This window comes from Symphalangus syndactylus, chromosome X (assembly GCF_028878055.3).
Source record: "Symphalangus syndactylus isolate Jambi chromosome X, NHGRI_mSymSyn1-v2.1_pri, whole genome shotgun sequence".
In the NCBI taxonomy this organism is placed as follows: domain Eukaryota; kingdom Metazoa; phylum Chordata; class Mammalia; order Primates; family Hylobatidae; genus Symphalangus; species Symphalangus syndactylus.
The window spans coordinates 28,790,258-28,812,019 of NC_072447.2; the positions used below are offsets into that span (position 1 = coordinate 28,790,258).

The following is a 21,762-nucleotide window of genomic DNA, read 5'->3' on the forward strand; positions in this document are numbered from 1 at the left end:
TTCATAATTAAAATGATCACTTCAATAGGGGGATGTGATTAGTATAGATATGTATACAACGAATAACATGGCCTCAGAATACACCAAGTTTAAATTGACAAATATAAAGAAGAAATAGACAAACTCACACTCACAGTGAGGAATTTTAACATACCTCTCAGCAACTGATACAAAAAAAGCAGACAAAAAGATCAGTAAGGATATAAAACATTTAACAACATAATTAACAAACTACACCCTCAAATGCAGTAAACATATACTTTTCAAGTCAGAAGAAACATTTTGGTACATTTATCATGAGTTGGACCATAACGCACCTCATAACAAATATCAAAACACTGAAATCATATTATCTGATTAAATAGAATTAGGCTAAAAATCAATGGTACAAAGATAACTAGAACATCTCTATAAACTGGGAAATAACCAAATACTTCTGAAATAATTCAGGAATCAAAAAGAATTCACATTGGAAGTTAGAAAATATTTTGAATTGAAAGATAAATTGTACATATCAAAATATATGAACTGAGCTAAAGCCATCCTTAGTGAAAAATGTATACTTCAAATGTATATTTTATAAAGATGAAAAGCTGAAAATTGATTATCTAAGAATCTATTTCATGGAGACAGAATGAAGAATAAGAAATTAAATCCAAAGAGTGTAGAAGGAGTGAAAAACTACGAAAAAAACCACAAAGAGCAAAAATTAATAAATAGAAGAATGGTCCATTGAGTTTACTGATTATCTTGTCATGAATATTTTCAAATCAGCATTTGGGAAGAAACCAGACTGCAGTAGTTTAAGGTAGGTAAGGATATGGAAAAAGCAAGTGTAGATTACTTGAGAATTTAGCTCTCAAAGGGAGAGAGACAGGGTAAAACAAATTTCTGCACAGTCTCACTCCCTGTCATCATTAGACTACTCACAGGTTAAATATATATATTTATTCATTCAACAGATGTTTATTGAGCACCTACTATGCTTAAACATGGAAAGCTGTGAATATAGCAGAGAATGAGAGGGACAAAGAAGTAGAAAATGAGGTTGAAGAATAGATAATTTCAAGATTTATTTGCAGGCCAGTATAAAGGATTTTATTTTATTCTAAGTGATTGGAATCCACTAGTTAGTTTCAATATAGCAAATAGGCTATTGAGTGGATAGTTGTGGTGTCAAGAGTAGCAACAGATAAGTTAGGAGGCTATTGTAGAACTATAGGTGGAGATGTTGATGGCTTAGATTATGGTATTGGTCATAAGAATGAAGGAAAGTGGTTAGGTTCAGGATTCTTTCATTTGTTCCACAAAAATTTATCTACTTCTTACTATGTGCCAGGCACTGTGTAAATCCTTAGAATGCATTGCTTCACAGGACAGAAAAAAAGGCAACCTTTTGATGAAACTTACATTCTAGTGGTTATGCTTTGGAGGTAAAACCCATAGGTCATGCTGATGCATTTTATGTGAAGAGGTGAGAAAATGAATTGAATATGACTCACAGATTTTTGGCTTAAGCAACTGGGTAGGTAGTGTTACCATTTATTAAGATGGGGACTATTGTGACAAGCACAGATTTGGAGTGGAACTTGAGTCATATTTGTATGCTCTTAAGTTCAGATGCCCATGAGACATCTCAGTAGAGTTGGCAAGTAATTAGATAGGAATATATGCTCAAGAAAGGGATAAAATCTGGAAATGTGTATTTGGCAGTGACCAGCAAACAGATACTGTTTTAAATCTACAAAACTAAGTGAGATTACACATTGAGATAACAGAAACAAAAAAAGCTCTGAGAATGGAGCATTCCATCATTTAGAAAGCCTATCTAGAGTGGATTGGGCAGACAAAGGAACAAAGGAAATGGTGGCAAACCTTAGATATCACTTGCAGTTGCCTTTACTGTGCAGGGGAACATAGAAGATGGTATGGAATAAAATGTGTGCTCATGGGGGGATTTTTTTTTCCAAAATGGAAGATAAAAGAATGCATTTGACAAAGGGAAGTCTCATGAAAAGGGAGGTATTCACACTGCAGTGAAAGGAGGGCATAATTTCAAGGACAAATGTCTTAAGAAGGTGAGAAAAAATAAAATTCAAAGCAAAGGGTCAGGGTTGGCATTACATGGAGACAACTATTTCATCCATTGTAATAATGACTTAAATTATTGCCAGTTCATAGATGAAGATACTAAAGCACAAAGAGGTTAAATAGCTTGCTGATTCTCATGAGCCAAGAAGTGGCGTGGTGGGTCTGAAGTGAGATACTGTGTTCCCAGAGTCTGTGTGCTTCACCATTGTACAAACAAAATGGGAGAATGACTATGGTTGCTAGTCAATTGGTATGTCCAATTATGATAGGATGTAGGGGCTCCTAACTAATAGCTCCTATCATGTCCATGAATTCTGAGGCTATCAGCTGAGAGTATGGTGGAAAGAAGAAATATAGGTTTGAGGAAGAAGGATCAAGTATTAAATAGTAGTCTGGGAGGGTAAAAAAGCCATTGCTCCAAGAAGAGTGATGGGGCAGAATGCTGAGGCAGAGGCAGTGGGAGTGCCCATATGAGAACTGTGGTTATGACTTTAAAGTGTGAACAATCAGGAGGTATGTGTTTCCCCCCAGCAAGCTTCCAGGATCAGATTCAGGTACTGAGATAACAGGTACTTGGGTTTAACTATAATTGAAGTTTTGCCAAATGAGCAGGAAAATGAGTGGAGGACAAAGAGAAGATGATAGAGGAGTTGAAAGAAGAGAATGTAGAAGGGAAGAAGGAAGAAAGAAACCAAGAAAGGAGAAGAAGGAAGGGAGGGAGAGTGGGAAGGAGGGAGAGATGGAAGTGAAGTTAAGGGAGGTTGCATGGCAGTAGTTGCAGTGATGAACCAGAAATTCTAAGGTGTATAGAGAGGGGAGAACATGGAAGAGACACTGTATTCAAGAAAGAGAAAGAGAGAGACTCAAGATTTCACAGGAAGTAAAGACAAAGATAAGGTTATGATCATAAATAAACATAAGTGACTAAGGTTGGGTTGAGAAAAAATTATTGATGGCAAGGCAGTCCAGGAATTAGAAGGCTGAGGATGGTGTCTATTATCCATATGAATATTGGAGACCCCCCGGAAAAGATGACATTAGTATGAGTGTTGGGTTGACAGGGAAATTAATACTAAAGTCATCAACTAATAAAGGAGTGCAACTAATAGAGGATAACAGCACAGATAGATAACAGCAGTGATAAGGAAAATCAGTAGTGAAGTCTAATGACCTGAACTTCAGAGACGCGAAAGGAGCTGGGTTTGAGGAAGGAGGAAAAAGATAGGGTTTGGGCATTACAGTGGGGAGCAAAAAGGATACCTTAGATTAAAAGATGTCTTAGAGATGCCAGTTGGTAGTTACAATTTCTGCTATGTTTATTGAGAAATGCAAGTTTGCGTGTTTGACGTGGAGATGTTCTTAAGTTTGTGTATCTCAAAATGGCTATTCAGAACACAATGTTTTATTACCAAAGTTAAGTCTCGGGGGGAGTTGAAGAGCAAATCAAATCATGCTTGACCTTTGCAGTCAAGTTTCCTAATTATCACTGATGATTGAATTTTGAAAAAATAGGCAAGAGATATTTCCAATTATTTGTCCCTTAGGAAAGGCAGAATTTTTCAGTTTTTTTTTTAATCTGAACCATGGTTAGAAAAAAAATGATAATGATAATAAGTGCTAACATTTATTGAGGGCTTACTATATGCCAGGTACTCTTCTAGATACTTTACATATAGCAATTCATTTAATCACCACTACAACTGTGTGAGTAATGCAATCATACAGCCCAGTTTACCTGGAAAGTCTTGATTTAGGCCTATTTTTCCAATACCTTGTGTGATTTAGAATTTGTCCTGGATTACTCATTTTAAACAAAATGTTTTTTATTAATAGTTGCATTAAAATAAATGGAAACGGGTTTGGTTGACCTCTACTTTATAGACCTGGATTCTGTCATAGTGTGATCCTCTGGTATGGGGGTATGCATGTGCAGTGAACAAGTTCTCACCTTAACACATGGTGAAATCTAAAAAATAATAATAATCACTACTATCCAGGCATCTTTTCTTGATATGTTCCAGATGCAGTGTCATAACTAACACTCCCTTTCCAGGATAGCTTGCAGGAGGGGAGCTTGCTTATAAAATGAAGTGCAATTGGACACCAGAGGCTGGGGACAGATGTTGGTCTCTATCAGTGATGGGTCACTGCTGCCCCTACTGGTCACTTGGGATACCAGCCTTGTTCTATGGCATGGCATGCAAAATCCATGAAGCCACCGGGCTACCACTTCGTAGGGTCAGTGGAAAACATGGAAAATCACAGGTTCCGTAAACATAAAACAAAAAGGAAAGAAAGACTGAGCAGTCTTGCTGTTGAGCATCTGACTGCTTATAATTGAGTGATTTTATCATTTTTTGTATGATATAAATCCGTTTTAACTACGTTTTATTGTTTGATAAAACTTTTTTTTACTTTGCAATAGTCAACATTATAGAGTTGTAATGTCTGTCAGTGCCACTTGCCACTATCAAAATTGTCCTTGTTTGGATTAAATTAAGTGAGTAAATTACCTAATAACAATGAAGATACTGTTCTTATCTAAATTTACAGATGAGGAAACTAATGCAAAAAGAAAATAGGGTGAGGCAAGGTGAAGCAAATAGGGTGAGGCAAGTGAGTCACACAAGTACAGGGTCAGATCCTGTTTTATTTTTTATTTAATGTTTTGTTCACCATGGATGTTTTGTATTAACAATGATATTTTAAAACATTGCATTAAATATCATTTGAGTACTGGAGTTTTGGGTACCCCCTCAGATTCTGCCCCTGAGGCCTCACTTGCTTTCCCCTAGTTTGGGGCCCACCTAGTCATGAACTACTAAATTAATTTTCACAGAAATGTGTTGTGGCCTGACTTAAATTTTTTTTTCATCATTTAAAAATGTTCAATATTTTGGCCGGGAGTGGTGGCTCACACTTGTTATCCCAGCACTTTGGGAGGCCAAGGTGGGTGGATCACCTGAAGGCAAGAGTTCAAGACCAGCCTGGCCAACATGTGAAAGCCTGTTTCTACTAAAAATACAAAAATCAGCCAGGCATGGTGGCATGCACCTATGGTCCCAGGAACTCATGAGGCTGAGGCAGGAGAATCGCTTGAACCCGGGAGGTGGAGATTGCAGTGAGCCGAGAGCATGCCACTGTACTCCAGCCTGGGCAACAGAGTGAGACTCCATCTCAAAAAAAAAGTAAATATTCCCAAGGCAATATGTCATCTCTTTAATTTCCTACTGAGAAACTGACCTCCGAAATAACATACAGGTTGATATTTTAGAAGGTATAACAAAAAACAAGAGCAGATCATCTCCCAAAAAGAAAATGGCATTAAGCTTTATTCAAGGAAGGTATTTATTGAGAGAACACCTGAGATTACATTTACATGCATGGGAAGAGTGTCTGGTGTTTACTGAGCAATCAAGTTATCAAATGGGGTCACTTTCAAGGAGTGGCCAGGCAATATGCAACTAGGTGTATTTGCTTTGATTATCTTTTCTAGGTTTTGCAAAGCAGCCACTGTCAATTTTATTGAAACAGAGTTTCTCAGAAACAATCACGCCCAGATCTTCCCTGACAGAACTGGCCAACCCCAGTCTATTAGAAGCTGATGCCGCAGGTCTATGCAATAAAACTCTATTTTAATGTTATCTTCTCCACTCCAATAAGAAATATGTGCACCATGTGAAGTTATAACAACTTCTCTACAATGCAGCCTCACCTGCATTTATCTCCCACTTTCATTTTATATCTGGCTGCACCATACCTTACTTCTGGCATTGTGCCTAATTTCAGATGTTTCCAGTTACCCAGATAGCCCTGACTTTTTTTTTTTTTGTATTTTATTATCATACTTTAGGTTTTAGGGTACATGTGCACAATGTGCAGGTTTGTTACATATGTATCCCTGTGCCATGTTGGTTTGCTGCACCCATTAACTCGTCATTTAGCATTAGGTATATCTCCTAATGCTGTCCCTCCCCCCTCCCCCCACCCCACAACATTCCCCGGAGTGTGATGTTCCCCTTGCTGTGTCCATGAGTTCTCATTGTTCAATTCCTACCTATGAGTGAGAACATGCGGTGTTTGGTTTTTTGTCCTTGCGATAGTTTACTGAGAATGATGGTTTCCAGTTTCATCCATGTCCCTACAAAGGACATGAACTCATCATTTTTTATGGCTGCATAGTATTCCATGGTGTATATGTGCCACATTTTCTTAATCCAGTCTATCATTGTTCGACACTTGGGTTGCTTCCAAATCTTTGCTAATGTGAATAGTGCCGCAATAAACATACGTGTGCATGTGTCTTGATAGCAGCATAATTTATAGTCCTTTGGGTATATACCCAGTAATAGGATGGCTGGGTCAAATGGTATTTCTAGTTCTAGATCCCTGAGGAATCACCACACTGACTTCCACAATGGTTGAACTAGTTTACAGTCCCACCAACAGTGTAAAAGTGTTCCTATTTCTCCACATCCTCTCCAGCACCTGTTGTTTCCTGACTTCTTAATGACGGCCATTCTAACTGGTGTGAGATGGTATCTCATTGTGGTTTTGATTTGCATTTCTCTGATGGTCAGTGATGATGAGCATTTTTTCATGTGTTTTTTGGCTGCATAAATGTCTTCTTTTGAGAAGTTTCTGTTCATCTCCTTCACCCACTTGTTGATGGAGTTGATTTTTTTCTTGTAAATTTGTTTAAGTTTTTTGTAGATTCTGGATATTAGAACTTTGTCAGACAGGTAGATTGCAAAAATTTTCTCCCATTCTGTAGGTTTCCTGTTCACTCTGATGGTAGTTTCTTTTGCTGTGCAGAAGCTCTTTAGTTTAATTAGATCCCATTTGTCAATTTTGGCTTTTGTTGCCATTGCTTTTGGTGTTTTAGACATGAAGTCCTTGCCCATGCCTATGTCCTGAATGGTATTGCCTAGGTTTTCTTCTAGGGTTTTTATGGTTTTAGGTCTAACATGTAAATCTTTAATCCATCTTGAATTAATTTTTGTATAAGGTGTAAGGAAGGGATCCAGTTTCAGCTTTCTACATATGGCTAGCCAGTTTTCCCAGCATCATTTATTAAATAGGGAATCCTTTCCCCATTGCTTGTTTTTGTCAGGTTTGTCAAAGATTAGATAGTTGTAGATATGTGGCATTATTTCTGAGGGCTCTGTTCTGTTCCCTTGATCTATGTCTCTGTTGTGGTACCAGTACCATACTGTTTTGGTTACTGTAGCCTTGTAGTATAGTTTGAAGTCAGGTAGCATGATGCCTCCAGCTTTGTTCTTTTGGCTTAGGATTGACTTGGTGATACGGGCTCTTTTTTGGTTCCATATGAACTTTAAAGTAGTTTTTTTCCAATTCTGTGAAGAAAGTCATTGGTAGCTTGATGGCGATGGCATTGAATCTATAAATTACCTTGGGCAGTATGGCCATTTTCACGATATTCATTCTTCCAACCCATGAGCATGGAATGTTCTTCCATTTGATTGTATCCTCTTTTATTTCATTGAGCAGTGGTTTGTAATTCTCCTTGAAGAGGTCCTTCACATCCCTTGTAAGTTGGATTCCTAGGTATTTTATTCTCTTTGAAGCAATTGTGAATGGGAGTTCACTCATGATTTGGCTCTCTGTTTGTTTGTGATTGGTGTACAAGAATGCTTGTGATTTTTGTACATTGATTTTGTATCCTGAGACTTTGCTGAAGTTGCTAATCAGCTTAAGGAGATTTTGGGCTGAGACAATGGGGTTTTCTAGATATACAATCATGTCATCTGCAAACAGGGACAATTTGACTTCCTCTTTTCCTAATTGAATACCCTTTATTTCTTTCTCCTGCCTGATTGCCCTGGCCAGAACTTCCAGCACTATGTTGAATAGGAGTGGTGAGAGAGGGCATCCCTGTCTTGTGCCAGTTTTCAAAGGGAATGCTTCCAGTTTTTGCCCATTCAGTATGATATTGGCTGTGGGTCTGTCATAGATAGCTCTTATGATTTTGAGATACGTCCCATCAATACCTAATTTATTGAGAGTTTTTAGCATGAAGGGCTGTTGAATTTTGTCAAAGGCCTTTTCTGCATCTATTGAGATAATCATGTGGTTTTTGTCTTTGGTTCTGTTTATATGCTGGATTACATTTACTGATTTGCGTATGTTGAACCAGCCTTGCATCCCAGGGATGAAGCCCACTTGATCATGGTGTATAAGCTTTTTGATGTGCTTCTGGATTCGGTTTGCCAGTATTTTATTGAGGATTTTTGCATGAATGTTCATCAAGGATATTGGTCTGAAATTCTCTGTTTTGGTTATGTCTCTGCCAGGCTTTGGTATCAGGCCAATGCTGGCCTCATAAAATGTGTTAGGGAGGATTCCCTCTTTTTCTATCGATTGGAATAGTTTCAGAAGGAATGGTACCAGTTCCTCCTTGTACCTCTGGTAGAATTCGGCTGTGAATCCATCAGGTCCTGGACTCTTTTTGGTTGGTAAGCTATTGATTATTGCCACAATTTCAGAGCCTGTTATTGGTCTATTCAGAGATTCAACTTCTTCCTGGTTTAGTCTTGGGAGGGTGTATTTGTCGAGGAATTTATCCATTTCTTCTAGATTTTCTAGTTTATTTGTGTAGAGGTGTTTGTAGTATTCTCTGATGGTAGACTGTATTTCTGTGGGATCGGTGGTGATATCACTTTTTCCATTTTTTATTGCATCTATTTGATTCTTCTTTCTTTTCTTCTTTATTAGTCTTGCTAGCTGTCTACCAATTTTGTTGATCTTTTCAAAAAATCAGCCCCTGGATTCATTAATTTTTTGAAGAGTTTTTTATGTCTCTATTTCCTTCAGTTCTGCTCTGATTTTAGTTATTTCTAGCCTTCTGCTAGCTTTTGAATGTGTTTGCTCTTGCTTTTCTAGTTCTTTTAATTGTGATGTTAGGGTGTCAATTTTGGATCTTTCCTGCTTTCTCTTGTGGGCATTTAGTGCTATAAATTTCCCTCTACACACTGCTTTGAATGTGTCCCAGAGATTCTGGTATGTTGTGTCTTTGTTCTCGTTGGTTTCAAAGAACATCTTTATTTATGCCTTCATTTCATTATGTACCCAGTAGTCATTCAGGAGCAGGTTGTTCAGTTTCCATGAGTTGAGTGGTTTTGAGTGAGCTTCTTAATCCTGAGTTCTAGTTTGATTGCACTGTGGTCTGAGAGACAGTTTGTTATAATTTCTGTTCTTTTACATTTGCTGAGGAGAGCTTTACTTCCAACTATGTGGTCAATTTTGGAATAGGTGTGGTGTGGTGCTGAAAAAAATGTATATTCTGTTGATTTGGGGTGGAGAGTTCTGTAGATGTCTATTAGGGCTGCTTGGTGCAGAGCTGAGTTCAATTCCTGGGTATCCTTGTTAACTTTCTGTCTCGTTGATCTGTCTAATGTTGACAGTGGTGTGTTAAAATCTCCCATTATTATTGTGTGGGAGTTTAAGTCCCTTTGTAGGTCACTCAGGACTTGCTTTATGAATCTGGGTGCTCCTGTGTTGGGTGCATATATATTTAGGATAGTTAGCTCTTCTTCTTGAATTGATCCCTTTACCATTATGTAATGGCCTTCTTTGTCTCTTTTGATCTTTGTTGGTTTAAAGTCTATTTTACCAGAGACTAGGATTGCAACCCCTTCCTTTTTTTGTTTTCCATTTGCTTGATAGATCTTCCTCCATCCCTTTATTTTGAGTCTATGTGTGTCTCTGCATGTGAGATGGGTTTCCTGAATACAGCACACTGATGGGTCTTGACTCCTTATCCAGTTTGCCAGTCTGTGTCTTTTAATTGGAGCATTTAGCCCATTTACATTTAAAGTTAATATTGTTATGTGTGAATTTGATCCTGTCATTATGATGTTAGTTGGTTATTTTGCTCGTTAGTCGATTCAGTTTCTTCCTAGCCTTGATGGTCTTTACAATTTGGCATGTTTTTGCAGTGGCTGGTACCTGTTGTTCCTTTCCATGTTTAGTGCTTCCTTCAGGAGCTCTTTTAGGGCAGCCCTGGTGGTGACAAAATCACTCAGCATTTGCTTGTCTGTAAAGTATTTTATTTCTCCTTCACTTATGAAGCTTAGTTTGGCTGGATATGAAATTCTGGGTTGAAAATTCTTTTCTTTAAGAATGTTGAATATCGGCCCCCACTCTCTTCTGGCTTGTAGAGTTTCTGCCGAGAGATCAGCTGTTAGTCTGATGGGCTTCCCTTTGTGGGTAACCCGACCTTTCTCTCTGGCTGCCCTTAACATTTTTTCCTTCATTTCAACTTTGGTGAATCTGACAATTATGTGTCTTGGAGTTGCTCTTCTCGAGGAGTATCTTTGTGGCGTTCTCTGTATTTCCTGAATCTGAATGTTGGCCTGCCTTGCTAGATTGGGGAAGTTCTCCTGGATAATATCCTGAAGAGTGTTTTCCAACTTGGTTCCATTCTCCCCATCATTTTCAGGTACACCAATCAGACGTAGGTTTGGTCTTTTCACATAGTCCCAAATTTCTTGGAGGCTTTGTTCGTTTCTTTTTATTCTTTTTTCTCTAAGCTTCCCTTCTTGCTTCATTTCATTCATTTCATCTTCCATCACTGATACCCTTTCTTCCAGTTGATCGCATCGGCTACCAAGGCTTCTGCAATCTTCGCGTAGTTCTCGAAACTTGGCTTTCAGCTCCATCAGCTCCTTTAAGCCCTTCTCTCCATTGGTTATTCTAGTTATCCATTCGTCTAATTTTTTTTTCAAAGTTTTTAACTTCTTTGCTATTGTTTTGAATTTCCTCCTGTAGCTTGGAGTAGTTTGATCGTGTGAAGCCTTCTTCTCTCAACTCGTCATTCTCCATCCAGCTTTGTTCCGTTGCTGGTGAGGAACTGCGTTCCTTTGGAGGAGGAGAGGTGCTCTGCTTTTTAGAGTTTCCAGTTTTTCTGCTCTGTTTTTTCCCCATCTTTGTGGTTTTATCTACTTTTGGTCTTTGATGATGGTGATGTACAGATGAGTTTTTGGTGTGGATGTCCTTTCTGTTTGTTAGTTTTCCTTCTACCAGGCAGGACCCTCAGCTGCAGGTCTGTTGGAGTTTACTAGAGGTGCACTCCAGACCCTGTTTGGCTGGGTGTCAGCAGCGGTGGCTGCAGAACAGCAGATTTTCGTGAGACCACAAATTCAGCTGTCTGATAGTTCCTCTGGAAGTTTTTGTCTCAGAGGAGTACCTGGCCGAGTGAGGTGTCAGTCTGTCCCTACTGGGGGGTGCCTCCCAGTTAGGCTGCTTGGGGGTGAGGGACCCACTTTAGGAGGCAGTCTGTGCGTTCTCAGATCTCCAGCTGTGTGCTGGGAGAACCACTACTCTCTTCAAAGCTGTCAGACAGGGACATTTAAGTCTGCAGAGGTTCCTGCTGACTTTTTGTTTGTCTGTGCCCTGCCCCCAGAAGTGGAGCCTACAGAGGCAGGCAGGCCTCCTTGAGCTGTGGTGGGCTCCACCCAGTTCGAGCTTCCTGGCTGCTTTGTTTACCTAAGCAAGCCTGGGCAATGGCGGGCGCCCCTCCCCCAGCCTCACTGCCACCTTGCAGTTTGATCTCAGACTGCTGTGCTAGCAATCAGCGAGACTCCACGGGCATAGGACCCTCCGAGCCAGGTGCGGGACACAATCTCCTGGCGTGCCGTCTTCTAAGCCTGTTGGAAAAGCACAGTATTAGGGTGGGACTGACCCGATTTTCCAGGTGCCATCTGTTACCCCTTTCTTTGACTAGGAAAGGGAACTCCCTGACCCCTTGCGCTTCCCGAGTGAGGCAATGCCTAGCCCTGCTTGGGCTCACGCACAGTGCGCTGCACCGACTGTCTTGCACCCACTGTTTGGCTCTCCCTAGTGAGATGAACCCGGTACCTCAAACGGAAATGCAGAAATCACCCGTCTTCTGTGTCGCTCACACTGGGAGCTGTAGACTGGAGCTGTTCCTGTTCGGCCATCTTGGCTCCACCCCGCCCTGACTTCTTTTTGTTCAGCTACTAAATAGAAATTGTGGCTGCTTGAGAACATGGTTATGGCATGTGGGCCATCTAATGACAAGTTGCCTTTTACTTATTGTTCTTCTATTTTGTTTTTAATTGACACATAATAGTTGTATATATTTATGGGGTACAATGTGAGGTTTTGAGGTTTTATACATTGTATTATGATCAAATCAGGATAATTACTGTATCAATCATATGAAACACTTATTTCTTCACCAAATCATCTCTTCTGGATATTTTGAAATATACAATACATTATCATTAACCATTTTCACCCAACTGTGCAATAGAAGACCAGAACTTATTCCTCCTATCTAACTGTAACATAGTACCCATTGACTAACTTCTCCTCATCTCTCCCTCCCCCTCATTTTCTCTAGGCATTGATAACTACTATTATACTCTCTACCCCCATGAGATCAAATTTTTTAGATTCCACATATGAGTGAGATCATGTCCTTTGCAGGGACATGGATGGAGCTGCAGGCCATTATCCTCAGCAAACTAATGTAAGAACAGAAAACCAAATACCACTTGTTCTCACTTCTAAGTGGGAGCTAATGATGAGAACGCATGTACACATAGAGGGGAACAACACACACTGGGGTCTTTTGGAGGGTGGAGGGTGGAAGGGCAGAGAGGATCAGGTAAAACTAATGGGTACTAGGCTTAAGACCTGGGGTGATGAAATAATCTTACAACAGACCCCCATGACACAAGTCTACCTGTGTAACAAACCTGCACTTTTACCCCTGAACTTAAGGTAAAAGAAAGAAGTTAAAAAAATGAATAAAATAAAATAAAAGGCTGCTTGTTTTGAACAACTATGTGCCAACAAATTAGAAAACTCTGAAGAAATGGATAAATTCCTGGACACATACAGCCTATCAAAAGTGAATCACAAAGAAACAGAAAACAAAAACAGACCAATAATCCAAATTTTAGCCTCGAACCCCAACGCAATGGCCCAGGCAGGAGAACAACTTAGAAGTCCTTATTCCTCTGCTTGGTAGGCCCATAAGCCCCATACTGTCTGTTTCCTCTGCAGTGTTCTAAGGGTTTTAGATCTTCACGTTCCAGTGGTACAGCAAGCGCAACTGGTGAAGGCTAGAAGGACCCAGTGTAAATGGTCACCTGGGAGTGGATCATTTAAATCCATGGGGCTCCACCTCCAGAAAGTACAATTCAATCCATGTTTAGAATCTCCCCAGTTAGACCAGCACTTCTATTCTTTGGGAGTAAAATCTCTGTCCTCTCTTATTGGAGACATCCCTTCAAATACTTAAGGATGGAGAGCTGGTGGGTCTTCTTGAATCTCTGCTAAACTGATCTAGCCCTTTTTATGATATGGCAAACAGCCCCTCACCATGCTGGTTACCCCTATCTACAGTTTGCTAATGGGCATCTTGAAGTATAAGTGACAGAATTTGAAAGGTAGTCTAGGCATGATCAATATATAACATGAAACAGAAGTAGTATCCCCTATCTTTATCTGGACTTTTGAATACTTTTAATAGAGCACTAAATTACAGTATTGCTTTTAAGTAGTCATATTCCATGATTGGCTCATTTTGACCTTGCTAATTCTTATTAAACTCCCAGGTTTTTTTTCTATTATTAACATGAATAGCTATCAAGTTATCCCCTCTTGATTATGTTCTTGATTTTTTTCTAACCTAAATAAAGGACTTTATATTTATTCCTGTAAATATTTATTTTGTTGAATTTGGCCATTGTTCTAGATTATATTAATCTTTGTGATATTGATTCAGTCATTTGGAAAATTAGGTATCACTTCTGGATTTGTACCATAGGCAAGTAAGTGTCAACGCCCTTTAGCCAATGACCACCAGGAACAAACCTGTAGTTAAACAAACAAGGTGGGTTTACTACTCTTTGCAGTGAGGGGGAACACATAGAATGAGGGGTGGGGGGTGCTGATCTCCATCTACAAATTGGTTGATTTGAAGGGGAAAAGTCTAAGGAAACAGGAGTTTACTCTAGATCAGATACTGTCAGAAAGTGGGAGAAATTCAATGATCTCAATAAATCTTATCTATAGAAAGGCCGACTAGAATGAGAATAAAACTGTAATTGGTTAAAAAAAAAAAGTAGGCCGGGCGCGGTGGCTCACGCCTGTAATCCCAGCACTTTGGGAGGCCGAGGCGAGTGGATCACAAGGTCTGGAGATCGAAACCATCCTGGCTAACACGGTGAAACCTTGTCTCTACTGAAAATACAAAAAATTAGCCGGGCGCGGTAGTGGGCGCCTGTAGTCCCAGCTACTCGGGAGGCTGAGGCAGGAGAATGGCGCAAACCCGGGAGGTGGAGCTTGCAGTGAGCCGAGATCGCGCCACTGCACTCCAACCTGGCAGACAGAGCCAGACTCCGTCTTAAAAAAAAAAAAGGAGCAGTAATTGTAACCAAGAGAGAAGAATGTTCAGTATTTTGTAAGTAGCATAGTGACCTTGTTTTGTCTGTGCTTAGACAAAATCATGAAGTGGCCTTGTTTTGTCTCACTTTACCAGGATCTTAGACTAAATTTGTCTAAGGCAACTTGGGTTGTGGTTTTCTCCTCCTAAAATGAAGGGGCTAAATTGCCAGCATTCAAATCGAGGCTTTATAATGTAACAGTTCTGTGACTTTGGTAGGCAGTTTAATTAAAAACAAAACCTCTCTGTACCTCAATTTCAGAGGTACAGAAATGAATAATAATATTTACCTTATAGAACTGTGGTAAAAATGAGCTTCCCTGGATAAAGCTCATAAAACAGGCCCTGGCACATAGTAAGTTCTATGTTTAGTGATCGCTCATTTTGTGTCCACTGTCTCTCCCACATAGGTATGTAGCAAACTCTGGGTCATAAAGGTTTTTGTGTTCAATGTATTGGGGAACATCCTGTACAAGTCAAAATCAAATATCTTAGAATAGCTACAATAGCTCTTCCACTTCTACTCCTCTTGTCTTTCTTCCACAAAGGGAAATTAGATTGCATGGCAAAATATGGCCTATATACAACTTTTTAAATAATTTTATTCATAGGAATAAAATAATGAGTTTGTGTTTTCACTCTTCAGTGTCTAAACAAGAGAAAAGTGGACTAAACTAGGTCTTAAATGCATGGAAACCTTCCCCTAATGTAGAGAACCCATTAAGATCCTTCAAACCCAATTAGAATGTAAACGGACTTTGAAAGAAGGCTGTTGGAATGCAGATATCACTACCACTAAGTCTAATCAACAAACAAATCTAAGCAAATGAAGAACTCATGAATTATAATTAGAGTAGGGTCAACTTTGAGAATCCTGCTTAAGGCTTCTTACCTTTTTCTCTTCCTCTCCAAAATCTCAGAGCAGTAGTTCTCAACCTAGGACAATTTTGCCCCCAGGGAACATTTGACAATGTCTGGAGACCTGTTTGGCTGTCACACCTGGGAAGGGGGAGCTACTAGCATCTAGTAGGTAGAGACCAGGGATGTGGCTAAACCTCTTGGGATATATAAGACAGCTACCCACACAAAGAATTACCTAGGTGTAATGCTGATAGTGCTGCAGTGGAGAAACCCTGGTTTAGCACATTGTCAGGCTATACTTCTTGATATGCAACAGTCTCAATTGTTTTCTCTTTCTTATATGCAAATCATGTCTCACCTGCAAACATTATCTGTGCATCATCAGGAGAGCTCTTTCAGTTCTGCTAACCTCAGTCAAACTGAACTCTTCCTGCAAGATTTGTACATAGGTGGAGCCCATTGGGTGATGGCTTGTTGTCTTTCTCTTATAAAGGGCAAATTCTACCCAGCAGCCTGTCTTTGAAATTTGGTTTCTTTATCCAAATGTATGTTCAATCAAGTATGAAGGAAAGCTCCATCTGACTGGCTTCATTTATTAAGACACAAATCATATGGATCCACACACCACATGTCCTAAAAAAACAGATCTATGACACTATGCTTCATGCATGAAGTAAGGCAGGGTCCACATCTGGAAAATATTAGGTTCAGACTCTGAATTAATATCCAGATTCTGTAAGATGGAGAGGCTTCTATGTGGGTAGGAAAAAATGTTATTTATTACACCTATTTAGGAAATACTCAGTAGTGTGGAAAGTCATAATGAAAGGTTATTTTTAGGATTAATACCTGGATGTATGTGAGTCAACAGGTACACACAATGATGTTTAGTATAAAAAGAAAAAGAAGACAGTGGGACAGCGTTAAATATAAGAACAGTGGTTTCAACCATTCTAGAAGGAATCCAGTGGAAACATTTTTATTCGGTTTGTTACTAAAACTGGGAGATGGCATATAAGAAGCTTCACTATTTAGAAAAGCAATAAGAACAGGAATTGAGAATAACCCATAATAAGCACACTTGTCTAGTCGCAGAACACAATTAACAGTTCACAGACTTGCACGGGTACAGACCACACCTTGAGCATCCTGCTCTAGACCAATGCTTCTCAAACTTCGGTGCAAATAAGAATCACTTGGAGGCCTAGAGAGATTTTTGATTCAGTAGGCTAGAACAGGATCCAATATTTTATTTTTCTAACAAATGTCAGGTGACAAGTGATGTTTCAGAAAACCCCTAAAATACCTTTTAATAATAGCAATGCTATAATCATACTCCATACCTTTGCTACTAATATGTCCATAGTCATATCCAAGACATTAACCCCAGTGATCAATTCCATTTTGGGAAATTGGCCACTGAAAGATTAACAAACAGAGAATAAGGTGTTTTGTAAAAGATGTTTAGACACAAAATCCCTATAGGTCTCCTTTTTCCTTGTCCTTGGAAAGGAAACTCCATAATCATAACTCTTATTTTTTTCCTTTCAAGAAGAATATAGTGAAATGGTGTGTGTTCTCTTTTATTAACTTTTTTCCATATTCTGCCACCTGTTTGCACAAGGTGTTTACATAAGATTTCACAGATCATTAATTAAGGCAACTACTGCCTCCTTAGCAAGCACAATGTTGAAAAGGTTGTAACTGCTTCCCCAGGGAAGCCAAAGGTGTGTTTGCTTTTTATCTTAAAGATTGAGGAGTTTAGATTAGGCTTTAATAGACTTGCATGGATACGGATTTGGACTTTATTATGAAAGTCATTATGAATAAATAAATGTCATGGTACTTTGTAATTGCCTATACCACTAGGATATAGAGCTGGTGCTTGTCAGGGACATAAAGACCTAAAGTATTTTTTTTTTTTTTTTTTTTTGAGACGGAGTCTCACTCTGTCACCCAGGCTGGAGTAAAGTGGCACGATCTTGGCTCACTGCAAGCTATGCCTCCTGGGTTCACAGCATTCTCCTGCCTCAGCCTTCTGAGTAGCTGGGACTACCGGCACCTGCCACCGTGCCTGGCTAATTTTTTGTATTTTTAGTAGAGGTGGGGTTTCACCATGGTCTCGATCTCCTGACCTCGTGATCCGCCCGCCTCGGCCTCCGAAAGTGCTGGGATTACAAGCGTGAGTTACCACGCCCGGCCAAGACCTGAAATATTTTTAAGGTGTTTTCTTCTAAGCATGTTCCATTTTTCTAGGTATTAGGATAGACTGTTATTTTAGGGCTTGCAATATGGAATTCTCTTTTGGAAAAATACGAAGCAACTTGTAGAAGTAGTCTTGCAAATGAAAACCCTGTCATTTTAGTGTCTCCCTCCAACTGTTACTTTATCTCAGACCATTTCCCATTTTCTCCATTTCCTTTCCTACCTTCCTTCCTATGGAATCACATTTTCCTACCTCTAATTTTCTTCTCTTAATTTTCTATTTCCCTTACCCTCAGTCTCATCTCTTCAGACTACCTCATTTTTTTCATTCATTCATATACTCAGTGTAAATATCTTGCACACTTACTATGAGTCACCCACAAAGTCCAATAGGCTCTGCCCTTGGGAAATTCATAGTCCAGGGAAAAACAGGAAACGTATCTGCCTATTAGTCTACATACATATGATACATATCATGATACGGGCCATAGAAGTGCTATGGAAAAACACGGAGGGGGCCTGTGGTAGGTATTATCAATATCCCATCCATATTTCCATGGCACTCATTGTTTCTATGTACTCTGATGGGCTTCCTACTGCAAGCTTCACTCTGCCTTGATGTGGGGAGACAGAGGGTGACTTACTCCAGGAACAGCCCTCCACCAATCATAGTTGGGGCCTAGGAATAAATATCTTAGTTTCCTTGTCCCTCTGAGGTATGTTTTATATTGGCTACCAGTGGGATTGAGCCCCAGTTTCCCACAGTGAAACTGACTTACTAATACACCCTGAATTGATGTCTTTCCTTGCTTTGCCTCACTTCCCCATGCCTCTACTGGTGTTTCCTGGGATCAGGGCCCAAATAAAGTAATTGAACTCACATTTCTGCCTCACGGTCTTCTAGAAAAAGCCAACTAAGACAAGCACCAAGCCAATATGTGGGCTCCCTTAAATATGAGTACCAAAACAGAAGGCTGGGGAACTAAGCAGGTTCCGGGCAAGGAAAGACTGCACCATGCTAAGAAGGTTGAAATTCCTCCTGAAGGTGATGAGGAGACATTAAGGGTATTTACAGGGAAATGGCATGGTCAGATTTGCATTATGGAAAGAGTAATCTAGCACTCTGGAGAAGCATTCTGGAGCATGTTTTGAACAGTGCAGGACTAAGGAAAACAATAGAAGGTTCTTGGTGTAATCAAAACCAGGGGCCGGGCGCGGTGGCTCACGCTTGTAATCCCAGCACTTTGGGAGGCCGAGGCGGGCGGATCACGAGGTCAGGAGATCGAGACCACGGTGAAACCCCGTCTCTACTAAAAATACAAAAAATTAGCCAGGCATGGTGGCGGGCGCCTGTAGTCCCAGCTACTCAGAGAGGCTGAGGCGGGAGAATGGCGTGAACCCGGGAGGCGGAGCTTGCAGTGAGCCGAGATTACGCCACTGCACTCCAGCCTGGGTGACAGAGCGAGACTCCGTCTCAGAAAAAAAAAAAAAAAAAGAAACCAGGGGTGATAAGGGCCTGAAAAGTATTAAGAAATTAAATGGCCTTTTAAAAAATAAGAAAGCAAAATCAACAGAACATGTACTAATTAAATATATGAAATGCAAAGAGGAAGAAGTCTAAGATGACTTCCAGGAGTATGGCTTTATCAAGAGGGGGATTATAGTGTTGTTACAAGATTGGGTTGGTGACAGTGCGAGGGCAAAGATTAAGTTCAGTGTGGGATAGGTGAAATGTGAGAGATGGAGGTAGCGATGTCCATGAGGCAGTCTAGCACTCAGAAGAGAGGACTGGGTTGGACAGACATGCTGAGAAGTCATTAGGATATAGATGGAGGTTAAAGCTATGGAAGTAGATGAGATTACCCAGCAGGAGTGTACAGAGTGAGAAGAGAAGTGGAGGACAAAGGTTGAGAAAAAGCAGGAAGGGGCATGGAAGGGGCAGGAAGGGGAAATGGAAGGGGAAGGTAGTATAAGGCAAGGCAGAGGGCTGAGGGCAAAGCCCTGTGAGCACCAGCATATCAGAGACAGACAGGGGGAAAGGAGCCTATGAGAGCGACAGAGAAGGTCAGAGGGCTATGTAATCACTCAGAGGCTAGAAAAAGAAACATATCCAGGAAGAAAATTCATAGTATCTAAAGATGTGGAGTTCACATAAAATAAAAGCTAAGAAGCAGCCATGGATTTTAGGAAGTCAGAGGACATTGGTAAGCTCAACAACAGCAGGCTCAGTGGAGAGACGGAGGCAGACACAAGATTTTAGGAAGTATAGTAGTGGACAGTGAGGAAGTGAGGAAATTGAATGTAGCCATTTTATCCAAGAAAAAGAGACAGAAGTGGCTGAGGAGGCATATAGGCCATGGATTTTTTTGTTGGTTGGTTGGTTGGTTGGTTCTTTTGCTTTTTATTTAGTGTTTTTTTAATGAGCAACTTGAGTACATTTAAATGCTGCTGATAAGAGAGTTGTTTAAAGAGAGAATAATATTACTTACAGGAGTTTTGAGGAAAGGTGGGAGAGCATGCTTGGGTGGAGCCACTAGCCATACCCAGTAGAAGGTATTCCTTCTGATAACTGGGAGACGAAAGAAGGAATAAGAATAAGGACATGGCAAGTTTGTGGGTGGGTGGGTAGGCGGACAGGATTTTGAAGGAATCCCCACATGATGGCATCTGATTGTTTTCTGTGACACAGGAAACACATTCATTTTCAAAAAATAAAGAGGGAGGTGACAGAGTAGGAGGTGTGAGAACAGTGGGAAAACTTTGAAATGTTTGTGAATTGCGAAATACATCACCAGGAACCCACAGAAGTTTTCTCAAGCAGCCTTAGGGTCCATCGGACGTAGGGGAAATTGGATATGTAGGGGCATCAATGTGCTGGATTCGGTGAGGTTCTTCCAGAGGAGCTCAGCAGCCTAGAATAACAAGATGGTGGGTTCCACAATTGATCCAGGCAGGACTGACTGAAATAAAAATGGGCAACCCCTGGTTCAAAAACGATTAAGAATTTCAAGATGGCAACAGCAGAGCATTAAACTAAGCCTAGCACCCCTCTGTGTATGGACCCTGTGTGTCTGCACAGGTTGCATGCTCGTGAAGCCAATCTTGGATCCAAGCTGAGGGTTTTTCCAAACAGGATGGATGAATGGATAAAAATATGAATCACCTGATGGTCCAAGCAGGGTAGAGAAATGGAGATATTGTAAAGAAGAGATGAGAATGAAAGGAGAATATTTTACACATAAGTGAAATAATTGTAAGCAATAAAATGTGGCAGTTAGCCCACTTATTTACTCCTTTATTTGCAATAAAACAGTTAACTCTAGCTTTTAATTTCAATGATTCTTTATATTTCTATAGTTATCAAATTTAGTTGAAGTTCTAGTTTTGCACAGACCTTCTTAAGGGAGTTTTGCTTTACAGATTTGTTGAAGGGAGTTCAATGTTTAAATGAGAAAGAAAACTTGTATCAACTAGTGTCCTTTTTGTGTTGTTTTGTTTACTGGGGTAGACAGGCTCAGACAAATATTTCAATACAGAATTTTGTGAGCTATGGGAAAGGTTTAAGTGCATGATTTAAATTGATGACTGAGGACAAAGCATCTTCTCCACTTGGTAGTGACAGGGAGTTGAGACTTTGTCTGGGTCTTGACACAGGAGTAGAAATTTGCCAGGTCAAAAGGAAAATTAAGAGGATATCCAGGCTGAGGAAACAGTTATGCAGAGGTTCAGATGTTAGAAACGACATGATGCTTTCACTACATCATAAAGAGTTGAGTCTGGAAAGTGCTAAAACATGGGGCCTAAAAGGAAGGAAGACTTCAGTTGCTCTTGAACTGCGAGCCACCAAAAGGCTTTATAAATGATAGAATGCTACAATCAGATTGGAACAGTGGAAATATCACTCTGTATAGAAAGGATCAGATTGGAATAAGGCACAAGATCAGGAAAATGCTGCTTCAGCATTTCAACTTAAAAACACCCTTAATTGTATAATTAGTCTACACTTCCCTGAAGCCCCTCCCTAGAGGCATAGATCATTATTACTATTTTTGTTTGCCTTTTTGTAATTTTGCTAGAACTAGCTTTCCAAATCTGGGATGTATATTATAAACTTAGTGAAGCTTGTCTTAAGTGTGAATATAAAAGTGGCTTTCTGGTTTGAATTC

General features: G+C 40.0%; 2 protein-coding genes across 5 annotated transcripts in view; one reads left to right on the plus strand and one right to left on the minus strand.

Moving 5' to 3' along the window:
* The window catches only part of GLRA2 (glycine receptor alpha 2), a 227,814-nt gene that overhangs the window by 181,586 nt on the left and 24,466 nt on the right, over window positions 1–21,762 (plus strand). The window lies entirely within an intron of this gene.
* FANCB (FA complementation group B) overlaps window positions 20,015–21,762 on the minus strand; it is a 190,103-nt gene continuing 188,355 nt past the window's right edge. The window contains exon 15 of the transcript XR_010119591.1: window positions 20,015–20,508. The gene's annotated coding sequence lies outside the window, so the exon portion shown is untranslated. The remainder of the gene's footprint in view (window positions 20,509–21,762) is intronic.